Source organism: Podarcis cretensis, assembly GCF_951804945.1.
Source record: "Podarcis cretensis genome assembly, chromosome: 7".
Classification (NCBI taxonomy): domain Eukaryota; kingdom Metazoa; phylum Chordata; class Lepidosauria; order Squamata; family Lacertidae; genus Podarcis; species Podarcis cretensis.
The window spans coordinates 34,606,253-34,624,339 of NC_137176.1; the positions used below are offsets into that span (position 1 = coordinate 34,606,253).

Genomic DNA, 18,087 nt, shown 5'->3' on the forward strand with positions numbered 1-18,087 from the left:
AGAGATCTTTGTGTTCCAAACAAAGCTGTGTGCATGCAAAGAGAACATTGCTTCTTGCTCCTGAAAAATGAATTGGGCAAATGAACATGGATTACAGTACAGTGGTACCTCGGGTTAAGAACTTAATTTGTTCTGGAGGTCCATTCTTAACCTGACACTATTCTTAACCTGAAGCACCACTTTAGCTAAGGGGGCCTCCTGCTGCCACCGCACGATTTCTGTTCTCATCCTGAAGCAAAGTTCTTAACCTGAGGTACTATTTCTGGGTTAGCGGAATCTGTAACCTGAAGCATCTGTAACCTGAGGTACCACTGTACAGGGTAGCACATGTGTACTATTGACTTGGTGTATGACTGGTCATGGGAATGCAAAGTCCAATGTGCTTTATTGTTATAGCTTGTACAAAAGTCTACATCCATTTATTAATTATATTTCTTCCCCACCCCTGTCAAAAGTACAGTGGTACCTCGGGTTACATACGCTTCAGGTTACAGACTCCGCTAACCCAGAAATAGTGCTTCAGGTTAAGAACTTTGCTTCAGGATGAGAACAGAAATCGTGTGGCAGTGGCGCAGTGGAAGCAGGAGGCCCCATTAGCTAAAGTGGTGCTTCAGGTTAGGAACAGTTTCAGGTTAAGAACGGACCTCCAGAACGAATTAAGTTCTTAACCCGAGGTACCACTGTAAATGTGATCGAATCAAATATGAGGAATATTTGGGGCAACTGTCAGCATGAGTAGAAAAATGATTATCTGTATCAGAAATGAAACCTGGGAGATTACTGCCAGAGCCCTACAAGCATTTTCATTCAGAGGAGAAAGAAGCACAGCAAACGAAGAGAAGTGTGGGTGCATTTAGAGGCTGGGAAGGTAGAATATTATCAGTGTGGTAATTCAGGAACCATAAGTAAAAGTATGCAAACTGATTAACAAAAACTCTTTTTTTCAGTAATTAGGAAAGCAGACAATTTTTGCTCTTTAGTCAGAAGCTCTGAATTATGGAGTTTATACAAAATTGTGTCTTGCATCCAAATACTACGTATGGTTATTCAGAAGTCTCGTGTATTTCACCAAGTACTTATTGGTGCTGCTGAAAAACAACATCTTGAGCTTAAATGTTTAAAGAACTAAAAAGTACATGAAGAAAATTCTGTATCTGATTATTTTAAACATCAAGGTACCAGGAGGAAATTTATAAACCTTGGAATAAAATCATAACTCTTTCTATGCCTTAGTACCTCAGATCTTCCCTTATTATAATAATTCAACAAAACTGAATTATTGTGCCCTTGAGAAAAGTTTCCATTGAAACATAACAGAGAACTTACTGTTTTATTAAAGTTCCCTATTTTTATTTTTTATTTTGAGGCTTTCCTCCTTTTCTTTCTCTCTCTTTCTCTCTATGGTATGGGACTGTCCTCCTTCTGTCATTTATCTATATCAGCATAGTAGTGTTGAACTTCTTCAGCTCCCATCTAAGTAAAACAAATGCTTAAAATCAGGACCAAATACATGTTTCTGGGCTCTGCTCAAAGTGAAACCACTGATTCCACCTGAGAGCACAGGAACCCGAATTTCTCTCAGATCTAGCAAGCTAGAAATGAAACGACAGCTGTGTTATCTTAATGTGCATTGACATCATTTTGCAAAATGAGATATTCTACTTTTGTAATTGTTGTTGTTGTTTTTTAAAAAATAAATACACTTCACGCAGTTATTAGCCACAAACTCCAAATGGGTTCAAAAGGCGAAGCAATGGGAAGGTGGGAATTACACACTGATAACTGTTGACTTTGCCTAGGTTATGTTAGAGGAGTTACGAACCTTGAGTCTAAACTTAAGAGATTGCTATTAAGGAAAGAGCTCAGAAACAGTGGCAGGCATATGGGGTTCAGTGGCAAAAACATTATACAGCACATCAAACAGCAGAAGGATAGCAAAGACTAGTGTTAATTATGTGGAGTTCATTTACATATGATGAGCTGCTTCTTAGTCAAAAGCCTCATCCTGTCAAAACAAAATAACACACTGCCAAGTTAATATATTCCATCAGGTCCTTTTTAATGCACACAGGAGTAAAAAAAACCCCAAAACTCTGTTATTGTGGAATGCATATGTGTGCCAATCTCAAGCAAGATAAATCATGCTTCCAGGAAATTTAAAGAGATTTTTCACTAATCACAATTAGGAGAAGAAGGGAACTTAAAATTCTGGTGACCAGACTGGTTAAACCATTAGGGTTACCCAAGAACAAACCTTGGCTACAGCTCATGCCCCCCCCCCCCCGCCGCCGCCAAAGCGGGGAAATCCATGGACCCTGGTTTGGATGGAATGCTAAGCCAAACCTTGGCTTGGCTCTAGGTAGCACAGCAGCAAGAGGGCTGTGGAGGAGTGAAGTGGTTGCAATTTCTGCTGTGAGTACCTGCATGCATTGCTCACACATTCACACTTAGCACACACACACACCCCACACATCACCCCTCCCCTCTCCATCAGTAAGTGCCAACAGCCCTTTACAAAACATTTAATCCAGGAGACAAAGAAAAATATAACACCACAAGTATTTTCAAGACTGCACTGCACATTTCACACACTGACACTTATGCACTGGGTTTTCTACTCAGACTAATTTTGAATGTGTGTTAGAAGACACTGCATGCTAATAGAGGACTTGTTGAAGCTAGGGTAATACACCTGTACTCTAGCACAAAGGTTGCACACTATTAAAAGCATCTGTAGCTCATGAAAAATACATTTGCTCCCTGACTTCCTTATGCAAAAGGAAGCCAGTTACAAATTCCCATTGACCTTAGTGGATGCAAAGTATCACCAATACTATAAATGTCATTTCCTTTGGAACACTGCAGCTCCTTATAAAGCTGAAATCACTAATGATGATATGAAAGAGAACACATCCCAGAAGGCTGCAAAAGATGCTAGATGGTTTAAGGATGCATGATAGTTTTTAACATTGGGAAGAAATGCTGAATAATATTTTTTTCCATTCTGCCTAATCCTCAAGATGGATTCACTATGAAGGGAAAGTAATTCTTCCCCCAACACACAGCTGAATTATGTAATTTGCTACCACAAGATGTAGTAATGACTAACAGCCTGGGTGGCTTTGCAAAGCGGATTAGAAGAAGTAATGGAAGATCAAGGTATCAAAGGTAAGTAGCCATGATGGTGGTATATCACCTTTAGCATGAGAGGCAGGGCACGTCTAAATGCAAGGTGTTGAGAATCAGAATTGGGGACGGTTCTGTTGCACTGTGGGTTAAACCACAGAGCCTAGGACTTGCCAATCAGAAGGTCGGCGGTTTGAATCCCCGCGACAGGTGAGCTCCCGTTGTTCAGTCCCTGCTCCTGCCAGCCTAGCAGTTTGAAAGCACGTCAAAGTGCAAGTAGATAAATCGGTACCGCTCTGGCGGGAAGGTAAACGGCATTTACGTGCACTGCTCTGGTTCGCCAGAAGCAGCTTAGTCATGCTGGCCACATGACCCGGAAGCTGTATGCCGGCTCCCTCGGCCAGTAAAGTGAGATGAGTGCCGCAACCCCAGAGTCGGTCACGACTGGACCTAATGGTCAGGGATCCCTTTACCTTTACCTGTTGCACTTATGTCTCTTAGTAGGCTTCCACAGACATCTGGTCAGCCATGGTGAGACAAGGATGCTGCAATAGATGGGTCTTTGAGCACTCGTTATGTTCTGATGAATGACTTTCTATAAAATAAATCCCAAAATTGCTGCCCTCCTGATATATTTAAGTATCACTTATGATGCATGTGAAACCCACAAAATAATAATAAAAAAATGTAGAGGGACAGCTTTCATTTGGATTAATTACATCAGGATGGAAATAGGCAGGCTTTTGACTTACACAGAACGTTTCGTTAGGCAAAATGAAAGGGTTGTGGGTGACACAGCGTGACATGGAGAGCAAGGTCAGTCACGTATTTATTTATTTTGTCAGTAACTTCTGACAATAGTGGCCTAATATCTTTTTCAGTTCAAATTGATGAGCAAGAAGTTGCATATTACTGTAACGGCTTGAGAACACATCTCTCAGTTCAGCACATTGTACTTTATATTAAGAGTGATGCAACATTTGAAGTGGGAACCATGACACTGTAAAAGAGGTAGCAACTGAGTGCATTCATTCAAAGAGTCATTGTACAGCCCTGCCCCTAACTCCCAGGGTTTCTGCAAAGATTAAAATAGAAATTGGCATTTGGTTGCTCTTTGACGTGATGTAAGGACAGAATGGACATTCAACCTTTACTTATATAAAGCAAATGTATTTTTAGTATCAGGTAGGTTTCAAAAATCCCTGTGTGTGTGGAGAAGGGCTTCCAGGTGGTTTTTAGGATATCTAAACTCACCATAAATAAAGGTACCAGGAACTAAGAGCACAAACAAGAATAAGAGAAAAACACCAATGTGTACACTGCAAAGCTCATTCATAACAGAGGTCATGCTAGCAATGGGATAAAACCAACTATCCAATGAAGTAGTTCCATTTGTGTAGTGGGATTTTCTCTCCCACTGCATTATCTCTGCATTCAGCCCCTAACCTCCCCAAATCTGCTCTAGAGGGTTGAGGAAAGCCCCAGAACCCATTTAGGGGACATGTGGATGCAAGTCACCCATAATTCTTGGATTCCTGTAAAAATTAGAATTAATCCAGATTTGACTAAACTGTGCCAAACATGGGAATCTCTGGGCTCAGTTTATGCTAACAAGGAAGACTAGCCTGGCAGAGCTCGCTGAGTGTGGGTGGTGAGGAGGACAAAAGAAGATGATGGCCAGCCATTAACCAATTGACAAAAGCTATCAACAGGACAAAAGATGCTGCTGGACACAGAGGGGGGAGACCCAGCCAGTTGGGAGGGAGTAGTTTCCAGGGATACAGTGGGTGATGAGGTAAGCAAACAGGGAAAAGTGTCCTTTTTGTAAGCTGGAGAGGTGGGAGGCCAGAGCACAAGGCGGGCAGTCTGTTCGTGCTATTGCTAGGGCTAGACATGTTCTTTGGGGTCTCTTGGAATCCATGGCTGCAGCAGTGGCAGGAACTGAACTTCCTTGGGTTGTGAAAGCTCTGCACTCTTTCCATCTAGACAAGGGTTGTATGTATGTGTAAATAAACCACGTATCATAAACACCCCAGACTCCGCTGTGCCTCATTGTCCCCAAAGGGAACACAGACCCTAGTAAGTGCAACTGCAACCCCTGGAATCCCACACTGCTCATGAAGTTTGGAGTGGAGTGTTAACGCTATCTATTCAACCGCAATCCAAAACCAGAACAATTCATGTTCCAAACACCTGGACAAACCAAAACATCTTGAGTCTTTGTTAAAAGGTGTCCACTGTGGCGGGAAGACTGAATGCTACTTGGGAAGGAGTTCCATAGATGGAACACAATGAAACTGAGTTGGCAATTGGGCTTAGTTAGATCAGCATTTTAGGAATTAGGAATGAATTAGTTTAGATTTTGCCCTATTCAGGTTACCCTTCAATGCAGTCATGGAAAAATTTGGGCCTCCCAAATGTTGCTAACTACAACTCCCATCAGCTTCAGCAAGCATGGCCAATGATCAGGGATGATGGAAGTTGTAGTTCAGCACACCTGCTCCAATAAAAGGTGCATGGTAAGTCTTTGCCTCTGGGACTTCAATTTGACCATTTTCTGCTGAATAAAGTTTGTTTCAAATCCATAATATGCCTCTGCTTACTGAGCAAAATATTTTAATGCTTCATTTATATATATTTATCTTAAAGTGCTTGTACATAAATTCTTGTTCTACAAAATATTTAACTTGAGGCTGATTGAACCACCCATAATGTGCCTTCTATATAGCAAAGTGTTGAATGAAGAAACCATTTTGTTTTGACAACAGAAAATGCTACAAAATTGTAACTAATGAATGATTGCAAATAGCAACTTGCCTAGTTGCCTATAATGAGTAAGGCAGCATCTTAGATAGGATAATTTAAAATGCCTTGTGATGTGAGCATTTGGTCTTTTCTGCTAACCATAAGCTCTGCAGTTTGATAACTCTATGTATCTATACCTAGTACAACTGCTTACACAGAAAAACCAAAGCAGACTGTTGAATGATGCTGAACATGTTTAGATAGGAACTAAGAAACATCATGGGGGAAGGAATGTGCAGAGTGATTGTTCATGGGGAAAACCACACATACTGAGAAGACACTATTCTATGCATGCCTTTCTTTCTTTTGGTTTCTATGGCTGTATTTGAACTTGTGCTTTACTGTGACTGTGTTCAGCTGGTGAAGCTCTCTAAACTAGTTAAATATATTAATTCTGAGTTCTTTTTCCATTTCCACACTTCTGCTTTTAGTTAGCAGAGAGCCTGAGGACAGGATTTGTTTCGTGAATGGATTTATATCCCCCTGCCCAAATGCTTTAATGTGATAAATTGAAGGGGCTCCGCTGGTTCCATCACTTATGCAGATGTTTATGTTCTTTTGATTACAGACTAATTAGCAGAATTACAAATGTAAAACTCAGGGAAACAAAATCCTTCCAAGAGATTTGAAGAACTGAAAATGGTACACCCATTTACATTTACATACAATATAAATATCTTGAGCTGTTCAAATTCAGGTGTCTGTTACAGATGAGGTATGTGCTCCTGGAGATAATTCTAATAATAGTAGTAGTAATAATAATAATAATAATAAGAAGAAGAAGAAGAAGTAAATAAAAATTTAAAAATTGTCCAGTAGCACCTTAGAGACCAACTAAATTTGTTCTGGGTATAAACTTTCGTGTACATGCATCAGACCAACACGGTTACCTACCTGAATCTAGTAATAGTAACAGTAATAGTAATAGCAATACCCTGCCCATCTGGCTGGGTTGCCCCAGCCACTCTGGGCAGCTTCCAAACACATAAAACTTTCTCATCTACATGAACAGATGGGCCAAAATTCCACATGTGCAAAGGGATATGTGTACATAGTGGCCTACTCTAGTGAAACAATGTGGAAAGAATACCTGCACAAGAGCTTCAAATGCACCCTGGTATAGCCTCAGGTCTCTGGTTTGAAGAGATCAGATCAAACTGATAATGTTGTTAAGGAGACAGATGTTGGACTAAGCTCTGAAGTGAGCACAGAAGACCTGAAGTTTACCCAAGGAACAAAATCACGACACAAAGAATAACAACTGAGTGACATACATTCTGCTCTTCTTCAGCAACAGCACATTTGTTGTCCAAAACTGTAGATGACACGTTCCTTCAGGAAAGATTTATCATATCATACTTGAAGAGGAACAAAAGATACCTTACCATTAGCCAGAAACCGTACCATCGCCTTCAAGGATCCTCAAAGCAAACCTACTTCCTTGAAGGAAAGGCCACAGAGTTGAGACACACTGGCTTATGCAAGTTACCTGCATCTGTGTCCTTTTCAGTAAATCTTTAATAAGAAGTAGAACAGGTTTGAGAGAAGATCTTTCATTCTTTTGAACTTTTCCACTGCTGCCATTTGTGTGTCAGGAATGCTGTCACTGCGCTTGTACAGGGGCCCTAAGCTTATAGAATGATAAATCTAAGTTTGCAACCTTCAAGGGGCCTTAACAGCTGCTGGAAAAATTAGAAACAATTTTGCAAAATCAAATGTGATATGCTACTATGGGAGTCATCCACAGCTTTAGGGCTATTCCAGTCATGTATACCTTGCATTGCATTGTGCCTGTTCCTTTCAGGATTCCCCTGATTTTTTTTCCCCTGCCCACAGCAACAAATACCATCCATGCAACAGATTTTGACTGCCAGGAGACATTTGCACATAGTGCAAAGCTGCAGTCCTACGCATCCTCATCTGAGAATAAGCCTCATTGAATATAATGAAAGTTACTTCTGAGCAAACATGCATTGCAAGTTGTTTTACCTCTACTTTTTTACTTGGCCGAATTGAATAATCCATTTTGGGTGGTTTTACAGCAGATGCTCCAGTCATGTGTTTCTGGCTAGTGTTAACTGGGAAGGCCCATGTCAATGGCAAAAATCAATAGTCCATGCAGGAGGACTCAGGTTCAGTTCTTGGGGTCTCTCATGTAGAACTGGAAGCTTCTGTCTGAAATTCTGGAGAGCCACTGCCAGTCAGTGTAGAGAACAAACAGGGGTCACCAACCTTTTTGAGCTGTGGGTACATTTGGGGACATGTGGAAGAGTTGTGGGAACCACATTAAAACACACCAGCAAACCAGTCACACACATACATGCACGCTCATTCTTTGCCATGGCCTTTGGGGTACTGCAAGACTCCATCTTGTCTCCCATGCTTTTTAATGTTTACATGAAGCTGATGGATGAGGCCATCTGGAGATCTGGGCTGAACGTCATCACTATGCCAGTATCACTCAGATTTATTTCTCGTTTCCATCCTTCAGCCTCAAAACATGGTAGACATCCTGGACTTCCACCTGAAGCTTGTACTGGAGTGCATGGGAATGAACAAGAATTAATCTGGACAAAATGGAAGTACAATTGGTGAGATATCCAGTGGTTTTGGTGTAAATGTATAACAAATAAATAATGAAGCAAGAGCTTACACTGGGGTGCATTAATTATCCTTCTCTGCAAGTGTTTTGTCCATGGGTACTCATGTACTTCTGGTCATCATAACATACTTTCTATGTAACTGTATCCACGATGAGGGCAAATGTCTGTGAGCCTGAGCCCAAAGGAGATTATGTGGAGACCACATTGAACCAGCGCTTGGTCTTGCTGTTTTAACTTCTGCATACATAAACTAGAAATGCAAGTCAACCTAAATCTTGTTGCAATAAATAAGAGCTCTAGACACTTCATGGCTCCTAGATGTCGCAAATGGCTTCAGAACTGGGTAGTAATGAGTCTGGTCTCATTATTTAAATTTCTGCATTTACTTCAAGTTGACAGTTGGCCTTCAAAACTGTCCTTATTCATTGCATTATATGTGCTCGTGTGTGATGTACAGCCGTGGTTTAAAAAAATAAGATTGCATTAATGGTGCCACCCAGTGGGCTATATGCCAACTTAACTACAGTGGCATGTGGAGCTGTGTCTGAGGCAAGTGGCATTGTGATGACTGAAATGGGTTTAAGATAGTGTGTGTGAGATGTCTTCAGTCCTACTATGACCATGTGTGTTATCATCCATTATCATCCACTCAACAGCTTCCATAATACTTAAGCAAATTGAGCAGTGATGACTGTTGTTCCCAGTTTGATATATGATTCAGCCAAAGCATTTTCTGAAACTTTACCACAGAAGCAAAGTACTGGATCTGGACATAGAAAACAGTGGGTGTAGTAGAGGCAATTCACACAATCAATTTTTTCATATGAGAACAATTCCAACAAAATACGTTCATATTGTGGAAGTACAATATTTGAAGTTACATATATGGCCGGTAGTTACTCCCATGACAGCTGCTTCTGGAACTGATGGTCCCAGAATCACAGGAGTTTCTGTCAAGATATTCCCAGTGTCAGTGGCGTAGCGTGGGGGGTGCAGGGGGGGCCGGCCGCACCGGGCGCAACATCTGGGGGTTAGGGAAATCCACGGGTTAGGGGGCGCAAATCCACGGGTTAGGGGGCGCAAATCCACGGGTTAGGGGGCGCAAATTACTTGCCTTGCCCCGGGTGCTGATAACCCACGCTACGCCACTGCCCAGTGTTTACCCATTACATTTGTTCATGCAAGCATATACAAGGGGACAATTGGGAATAACATGAGTATTTTGTATAGTCCAGCAGCGCTTACTGCTCAAAACTGTTGGGATATGGCAGCAGGTAGATAGATGTGATGTCAGTGTTCAGATGCAGTAATTATTAAGAACCCCTTGCAAAAGCTGGATGACAGGAACACACAGACTACAAAAAGGTGGCCAGTTTTCTCGCTGCTTGTTCTGCATCAGTATTATAATGCCACAACTGCTGGCGTTGCCAATATAGAAGTGTTTGGGGCTCTGAAGATTATTTCCTGATCACAGCTCTCACTCAACAGGTACAGAAAAAAAGTGAAATATGGAAACAATAGAGGAACGTTCGCTGTGAAGACGGGGAAAACAGGTGTAACCATGAAGGGAGCAAAATCTTTAGGCCATTTTTCCCCAAGAGGAGAATTGCACTTTTGGTGTAAATGCTAATGCATGCGAATGTTAACAGATTTAGCAGCCAGTGCATGTGTAAAATACAGCTGATTTGCATACAGATTGAGGAGGAAAAACCAGGGTGTGACTGGATCAGCAGCTGACAAGAGAAACCAAGATAAGGCATTCTTTGAAAAAGTGACTATCTCCTAGTTTTTACTGTCCTAGAAACTAAACAGATCAAACGATTAAATCTTGGGCCATACCCGAGATGAATAAAAGGATGAATGGGGGATATATTATCCCTTTCTTATGCTTTTGCCACATTTGCATAATTTGCTTGCTAATCAAGCATTAAAAAATTGAAATGTGTGTGCTGGCTGTTTATTGTGTCACTGACATTTAGCCTGATTTAATGATATTGCTTCAGGTTGAAGATGATGAAGTTAGACTTCTTTGCCTGTGTCAGGAAAACGAAACCAACATTTTAAGCTCTGGCTTGTGCTGGCAAAGGAAGAATCCATATTCCCAGGTTTACCAGTATACAACACACTCTCGAGCCCAAGACTTGTTAAAAATATGGGCAGGGTGTTTCTTTATCTCTTTTACTGTTCCTCATTTTGCAGGTCACAGTTCCTCTTTACAGAGTCTGGATCAGGGAGAAGCATAAAAAGAAACAATTAAAGATATTGCTGCTATTACTGAATACTGTGGTAACAGCCTATGAAAGAAGCAAGACAGGAACCCTAAGACACCTAAGTTTCATTAAAAGCTAATGGGAATTAAGACACATAAGCTGAATCACTATAGCCTTTTATAATGTAACTAGCTAGATTTTGGGTTTTAATTTTCTCTGTAGTATTTGGGCAAGTGCCACTGAAGATAAGATTGGGTCCTTGATTCAGTAATTATGCTCAAGCCTGTTAATTTAAAAGCAACACATTCCATTTGAATTGCAGATTTACAAAAGCCTTCAAGTTTAAGAGGCTGGCACCATATTCTGCACATCACAGGATTAGTAATCACTTAAATCGTTTCAATATAGAGACATAAGGATAAACGAAGCTTGGATTAAGCAGATCTGACAGCATTCGTTATCACTGAAAGACAAACGTAATTATCATTTATCTCCTTTCCTTGCTTACATTAAATCTGTATGAATTAGTAATAATCACTTCTCCCCCTTTCTCTCTCTGACCACATTCAAGGTTCGTTCTAAGCCATAAATCATATAGCTCACTATGCATAAGCAAATTATGTCCATTTTGCTCCTCTCCTCTCACTGCCCCACCCCCAATAGTGCACAGAGGAAACAAACTACAACCCTTGCTTAGTGTTATATCTAAACCAGAAATCATGGTTTGTATGGCTCCAACAAGACATTATCCATCAGCAAGAACAAGCACTAAGGAAAGGATAATGGTTTGTTTCATTTGTGCACTAACAGGGTGGAATGAAGAGAAGCAAAGTGGGCCCAGGTTGTTCATGCTTACAAGGTTGTGAGACTATGGCTACATATACACACCTAAAATGTATTTTTTGGATTATCAAAAGTAGGACAGATCTTGAAAGATTCAGCAAAAAAGAAAAATGATATGGAAAATATTGTTGGATTATCTTGGGAGGGTTTTGGGGCGATTATATCACTGTTGTGGCCCCCAGAGCATGGTGGTCTGAAGGCACATTAGTGTTTGGATGAGAAAACATGAGGGAATCCTATGGATGTTTTCCTAAGTTCTGTAGAAGAAAGGTGGAGTATATAAATTTAATGGCAAATGAAGTGATAATAGTTTATTGCTCAGAGATCTTTTGAGTGGTTTAAACCTCGACCTATTTAGATTCCTGAAAAAAATATGACAGCATGACATCCTGGTCAAACAAAACAGCAAAAATACATCCTGCTCATTCCTGCACCACTTAAGGCTATAAACAAGGCTACAAACAAGGTGGCATATTTCACCCAAAATATATTTCTGTTCCCTGAATATAGAAGGACTTCTGAACAAGTTGTTTAGATGAAAAAGCTTGATGCAAATCACAGGCTGGGTTGAGTGTGCTATATAATCTTCCAGGTACTTATTTTGCTATCTGGGACTAGTGTATCACACCAAGAGACAATTTTCTAGACAGACAGAGAGTGAGTGGAGAGGCAACACTTAACTTTGCTGAAATTAAAATATCCTGTATTTGCTTCATTGCATCTCCCCCTGTGGGCGCACGATTTGCCTAAATCCAAGGTTATCGTGCTCTAACATATTGTAATCAGTTTGGGTCAGGTTTCCCAATTTCTAATCTAGCCTACCTGATAAATTGGGAGCATATAGCTCTCCAGAGGTAGCAATGCCCAGGGGGTGGGACTCTTCAGACATCCATCTCACCATAATAATGGATTTGTGCTATGAGAGTTTCTATCACTGTGATTCCACTGATCTGTAAACCAGGATGCCAGAACAGAGTGTCTGGATCTTGAGTTGATCCCAGTTTACCATCTTTCATTGTCTGAGCCATCTGCTGGCCAATGAATAGAAATAGCTAGGTGCCTACCTAATCAAACCTTATTAAGTTAGGTATGAAAAACTGAGCAATTATTACAGCCCATCTATAGCATAAATTTAAAGGGACAATAACATGCAGGGGCAGACTTTGATAATCTTTCATAACATGGCGCCTTGTGTAAGGCCAAAATTTGGTGCCCCCAAATTGATCTTCTCAAATTTGCACTCCCTCATCTTGTTGCCCTGTGCAGGAGAACAGCCCACACCACCCAAAATCTGGTGCTGATCACAAGGACTGTGTAGTTATTACTATATGGTTATTGAGTTGTAAGATGCTGATGATGCATAGTCTTATTATGCATAGTAACCACAAGTGAAAATGCATATGCATAATCTTAAGTCTTTAAATATTTTGATACGCTATTGAATGATCTCTTCAGCAAAACAGAAGAGGGTAGAAGAAAATCATTCTGTGAGTTTTGCACAAGAGAAGCTTTGCATTTCTCCCTGAACTGATCTCACCTCTTCAGGCAGTCAGGATAACATTATTCCTTTTTGATAATGGTGAAATTAAACTTTAAACTTTGGCTTCATTCACACATAATAGCAAGTCAGTGTTCAGTCATTCATGCATGAGCCTCAGCTTGGATACACTCTTCCTTTCCTCCCTTCATGCACTGTGAAAACGTTCCTCACTTCCTTGCTTGTGCAAAACACAGTTACCATTAACTAAACTGTAGTTTGCACAAATCATACTTGGCTGCAAACCAGAATTGGACCTGGTGCGGTGAGGCAGCTAAGTGACTCAATTATGAACCAGGAAGTCTCTGGCTCCCTTATCACCTCTGCCCTGACATCTCTGGTGTTGGACTTAAGCAACCCATTTTCTTATGGCCTAGCAACTTCCTCCCCCATCTGCAAAATGGGATAATAATACTAATGCAACTTATAGAGGTTTCATAAGGATTGCAACAGGGTGATGTATGTGAAGCTTTTTTAACATTTGGAAGATCTTTATAAATGTTAAGAGTATGCATCATACTAAGGCAAAACTATGCTTTCCTATTCCGATTTGTGCAAAACACAGTTTGGCTGTTAAGTGCAGACTTGGTTTGCATAAACAAGGGAAGTTGAGCAAATATGACAGAAAAACCTAGAGTTGGTTGACCTTTTTTTTATATGTATATGTATATATAAAAAAAGGCTAGGCACCCAGAAACCCCTACAGTTCACTAAGAGAACCATGCAGTGAACATACCTTGAGGCTGACATTATAACTGCTTCAGCAGAGCTACTGCACTTCCCATCTACTTTGAGGAATGCCTTGCCTTGCCTGTGCATGCTTGGAGGGCACTGCTGCATTCAGGTCCTTCATTGTCTATTTTCAGCTGGTATTTTTCGCTGGTTCAATGCCCACAAACACAAGGGGTCTATCTTGCAAACAGAACAGCTTAGCATGGCAAATGAAAAATAAACGCAACACACAAGCAGTTCACAAGTGAATGGTATTCTTTGCTTTGGCAGTTTGCAAAGTGTTCTCTCTCTGTCTGCCTCTCTCTGGTTCCATGAAATTTAATTTAATTTTAAAGTAAAGTTAGAAGTACAGGCAACAAAAGAGAATACACAGCAAGATCACTGAAGAAATAACTCACTGATTACAATCCTTAGTATACAATGGATATGCTTGTGGGATGACTACAGCAAAAACAGCCTGAGGAAGAGCCTCCTTTTGGAAAGATTGGATAGGCAGTTGTATAACGTGTGTGTGTGTGATAAGAATAATTGTCAGGAAACATATAGACGTCTGGAGTTGATTAGAAATTAATCAAGAGTTTTGAGTTTCCACATAGAAAATAAACAGAAACCATGATGCCAAAATATCTGTTTTTAAATTAGGATTCCTTGCTTGCTGTGTTTGCTGAGAAAGTCTGTACATAATCATAGCCTTCCAGATTTTCTCTAATCCACAATTTTGGAAGAAATGGCAGGCAAGTCCAATGCCCATCTTCTTTTTCAATTATTACAACTTCTCAGCTGCAAGTAGTCACTTGTGACAGTCATCCATTCTCCTTAACTCCTGTGGAAATGACACCGCTTCTTATTTAGAGTTCAGTGCAACAAGAAGCAATGAAGAAAAGGCTGCTGGTATAGGTACATGATCACAGTGTTAGCAGTTCCGTTCAGCTTGATATAATATGAAGATCTGTCAACATGTATGAATGATCATGTCCAAGGCTGTGCTTCTGATCTGTCACTCTGAGTGTTTTGTCCCCTGGGGCAGCAGACAGTGGAGCAATTGCAAAACAGGAACCACAGTTTATGTAAATATAATAGCCAGGTTCAGGTTTACTTCAGGGCTTATTTTATTACTTATTATTATTATTATTGCCCACAGTCTCTTCAATGGGAGATCTTAAAGAGATCTTACTAGTATTACTGTTCCCAAGAATTATTGAGCAAGGAGAAAAATGCCCAGATTGGGACATCTGAATGCCAGTATAACATTACAAGTAATTATTGCAATTTATGGTGTACTACTGTAGGTACTTAGAGGGACGCGGGTGGCGCTGTGGGTAAAACCTCAGCACCTAGGACTTGCCGATCATATGGTCGGCGGTTCGAATTCCCGCAGCGGGGTGAGCTCCCATCGTTCTGTCCCAGCTCCTGCCCACCTAGCAGTTCGAAAGCACCCTTAAGTGCAAGTAGATAAATAGGTACCGCTTTATAGCGGGAAGGTAAACGGCGTTTCCGTGTGCTGCTCTGGTGCTGGCTCGCCAGAGCAGCTTTGTCACGCTGGCCACGTGACCCGGAAGTGTCTTCGGACAGTGCTGGCCCCCGGCCTCTTAAGCGAGATGGGCACACAACCCCAGAGTCGGTCACGACTGGCCCATAAGGGCAGGGGTACCTTTACCTTTACTGTAGGTACTTCATGCCAGTGGTAGTAGAGAAACCACCATTTCCCAGTGTTCAAAGTTATTAAGAGGAACAAACATGCCTTTTTCTCACAGCAAGGTTGCTTTTCTGCCACTCAGAACCAAGTTCAGATTCCTTCATAGCCTGGTTATATTGGAAGAGGTTTTTGGAAGGAGATACTCAGAAAGCATGACCCTAGTTTTGCCATTAACTTCGTACGGATGCTGGTGGGTGGTGAGCCAAACCTTCTCCAAAGTTACCACTCCCCTTATTGCCCTCCCCTCCATGCTACTGGGGGAATGTAGAGCAGGTGGCTCAAGGAAGAAGAAGAAGAAGAAGAAGAAGAAGAAGAAGAAGAAGAAGAAGAAGAAGAAGAAGGTTCCTTCCTCTACCTGGCATGCACCCAATTTCCTCTTGATCATGTTCATCAAGCTGTTTCAATTCAAGAGAAGGAAGAGGCAGGGGCATAAGAGGAGGAGGAGGAGGAGGAGGAGGCTTTTGTGTTCCTGTTCCTGTCTCGCCTTCCTGGTGATTCTGCCAAGCCAATGCTCAGAATCGGTAGGAGCAAGAGAGGGCTGGCAAGTTACTCTGTGCCAACCAAAGGGGTTGGATTTGGCCCGTCGACCAACAGTTGCCAACCTCGAGCTGCATATAAAACAATGTGTCTTAGCCAGGTCTGGCAGTCAGCACAGAACAGTTATCCTAAATGGAAAGGAACTTTCTCTCTTCCCATGCCACTCTCACTGAACACATCCCTGCCTTTGTTAATTCAGAAAGGAAGGTCTGGTTCTGAATCCCAATTAGCTGTGGGCAAATACAAGTAATAATGTTTCTAATTGGGACTGTTCTTTGCTGAGGTCTCCTGGTGTGTGGCAGGCAGCAGCGAAATGATGTGAAAGCAATGCTTTTGAATATGTAGCTTGGGGGGGGGGGGGAATGAAGACTGGAATTTTGAAGGACGCATGACAATGGAGGCTATAACCACCACTAACACTACAAGTATTTTCCCAAAGGCAGGAGAACACAAAAGTCATAGGAATCAAATATTGCACAATCAATTCCTTTAAAAAGTACAGACTATTGCACACCGAATTGGGGGGGGGTGCAAAAAGCTTTTATCCACATTGTAATCAATAATATCCTAAAGGTTTGTTTGGACAACACACATAAGGAAAGCCTGAAATGTTCCTGGAAGCATGATTTAAAAGTGCCACTCAGTGACATACATTTCTCTCCAGAAAAGCATCCTTGTTTTCAAAGAAAGCATAGTATATGGACGGGACTTCTTCAAAGACAAGTCAGGGCACAATCCACGGAGATGTTCTGCTACTTAAACTGTGCTGAAATGAATGGGAGCTTGAGCAGGATCTTTTGGCAAACTGAGCTCAAGATGTGCAAAAGATTGCTTTAAGCTCCTTCAAACCCCATGAGAGTGCTCCTGAAAATGACAGGGTTGTCAAGGGGCACTGAAGTGCTATGATAAGTGCCAGCTCTATGGACTTGTAAAAAAAACAAACAAGCAAGCCAGGGTCTGTCAATAACATTTACAGGACTATAACATTCCAAAGTCAGGAAAAAGTGGCGTGAAACAACAAGAGCTGGTTTTTATCAGTGTAGCTACAAACCTTACTGAAGCCACAAACTAAACTGAAAATACAATCTTGATTACTATACAACATAAAGATTTCAAATATTTGTTTTCCTTCTTATGATACCTGTGCTTCCAGGCTTTTGGAGGTAGGTTAGCACTCAGCATGAAAAGGCAACTTTGCTAAACTCAGCAGAATCATTTCACATTACTAGCTTCAATGTTACACACCAGTTATATATTTCCATGTTTTATTCCCTTACTCAGAGTACTAATCAGGCTCAAGATTCTGCTGCATTTAAAAGAGAAGCATCGGACTAAGGATTTTGAGACACAATTAATTCAATAATATTTCACTCTATAGCACAGAGCCTAGCCCTATACCAACACAACTACACTGAAATGCCATGCCTTGTGGATTTAATGGGGACAATACTATTTAACAGTTTAGCAACAATTTCCTTAAGCAACTGACATCCAAATGTTGCAAAAAATCAGGGTTAAAAACAAACCATCCTGTAATAACTTTATGACCGGGGACAGATGACACAAAAAAGCACAGGACAATATAAAACACTAAAATATTTGGAAAGAACATGCAACAATATTAGTCCTCATGAGTCGGAAAATTGAAAGGGGTGGGGAAAGCACCCACCTAAATGCACAGACTCACACGTATGGTAGGGAAGCTGAATACACTGGTTTGCAATCCCAAAGCTCCTCTTCCACAGTCAATCCTCATAACAGCAGCAATAGGATCTGAGAAGCAGACTGTACTGCTCTCTACTATGCAGCCAGTAGTGGCTTAGTTAGTGTTTCTGATTTAAGGGGGGGGGGGGAGAGAAAGACTGAGAGGGGAGGTGGAGCAGGGAGAGAGAGCGAGAGCGCATCAGTTACCAGCTTGCTCTCAGTCATTAGCTGCTCTGACTCACTCTTCTGCCAGCAGAAGCATCTACAATTCTGTTACCCTGGTAAAGTTACAGT

The 18,087-nt window shown here is 41.2% G+C and overlaps 1 protein-coding gene across 5 annotated transcripts in view; it reads right to left on the reverse strand.

The window, feature by feature from the left end:
* The window catches only part of RIPOR2 (RHO family interacting cell polarization regulator 2), a 105,463-nt gene that overhangs the window by 33,604 nt on the left and 53,772 nt on the right, over positions 1-18,087 (reverse strand). The window contains exon 1 of one of the 5 annotated variants that reach the window (XM_079983744.1): positions 17,777-17,922. The exons of 3 other annotated variants lie outside the window; for them this stretch is intronic. The gene's annotated coding sequence lies outside the window, so the exon portion shown is untranslated. Of the gene's footprint in view, positions 1-17,758; positions 17,923-18,087 lie in introns of those variants that run through there. One more of the 5 variants, XM_079983743.1, reaches the window with a different exon arrangement.